Source organism: Octopus bimaculoides, chromosome 5, assembly GCF_001194135.2.
Source record: "Octopus bimaculoides isolate UCB-OBI-ISO-001 chromosome 5, ASM119413v2, whole genome shotgun sequence".
Taxonomy (NCBI): Eukaryota; Metazoa; Mollusca; class Cephalopoda; order Octopoda; family Octopodidae; genus Octopus; species Octopus bimaculoides.
In genome coordinates this window covers 122,934,623-122,935,994 of record NC_068985.1, presented here as the reverse complement: position 1 = coordinate 122,935,994, position 1,372 = coordinate 122,934,623, and the positions used below count along the sequence as shown (strand labels likewise).

The 1,372-nt window shown below is 34.9% G+C and overlaps 1 long non-coding RNA gene across 1 annotated transcript in view; it reads left to right on the top strand.

Annotated features, from left to right (window-relative positions):
• LOC128247861 (uncharacterized) overlaps positions 1–1,372 on the top strand; it is a 117,005-nt gene that overhangs the window by 71,785 nt on the left and 43,848 nt on the right. The window lies entirely within an intron of this gene.

Here is a 1,372-nt window from a genome sequence, read left to right as displayed (position 1 = left end):
CACACACACACACACACACAAAGTATAGGGGCTTAGTTCACAGGTGATCTAAACGATTAGGTACGCTAGGTAAGTGCTGTAGCGGATTACTAGGGCTCCATGGTTGTAGCCGAGACGGTAGTTTTGGAGCCATTGCAGATTTCCAATATATCGGAAGGTTGAAATCTTAGAATCATTGTGTTTGGCGGCGGCTAAGGCGAGGAAAACGGTATAACTTTTCATCGTCAGCGTCAAATTCGCAACTAACGTGTCGGGGCTGAAAAATACAGGATATTTAATTAAAGTTTGGGTGACATCCACAGATAACACACACACCACACGCACACACACATACATACACACACACACACACACACACATATTCTTCCCGGCCTGTTTTCTTTTATGGTTTTGCACTTCTGGACTGCGGTCTTGCTCGGGGACCACCTACTTGTGTTTTCTTTGGTTTCTTCCTTGTCGGCTTTGTTCCCTTTTTATAAACGCAATTTGCTTATTAACTGCGTTTGTAGCAGCTGATCTTCTTTGAGTATCCCTCTATATTTGTTGCTCTGGTATTGTAATCAGGAGTCTACCCAACTGTAATTTGAGTGCTATTGTAAAGACGCTTTTATGTTTCAAATTTGTTTACGGGGACGTTTCAACACTTGAAGGCCTCTCAATATCAAATGTTTATGTTTAAGTGTCTTTATTCTCGATCGAGAAGGTGGTGTATATGGAAGCTGGCAGCGTCTACAAATTCGGACTCACACACTCACACACACACACACACACACGAACACACACAAACACACACACACACACACACATATACATACACACACATGCACACACACACACGCAAACATATAAATATATAATATATAATATATAATATATATGCATATATTATTGGTATATATTTACATATACATGAATACATACATATATATATATATGTATGCATGTATATATATGTGAGTGTGTATGTATATATATATATATATATATATATATGTATGTGTGAGTACACATATATATTTACATTTATATACATATATATACACACGCGCGCGCACGTATATATATATATATATATATATATATATATATATTAAATATATACTTTTATAAAACAAATTTTACAAAATATATAGTATCTGTTAACAGTCTTAGCCAAAAACTCACAGTTGAGTTTTTGTATATATATATGTATACATGTCTCTTAAAGGATAGAGCTCAAAATCAATGCATTGAAGATACTTTATTGCAGCAACAATTATAATAACAGAAACAACCACAATAAGCCAAACCTATGCACATTTCAATAGGGTATCCCGGAAAAATAAACCACATCATAAGATGTCTCGTAAAATATTGTAACAAATTACAACAT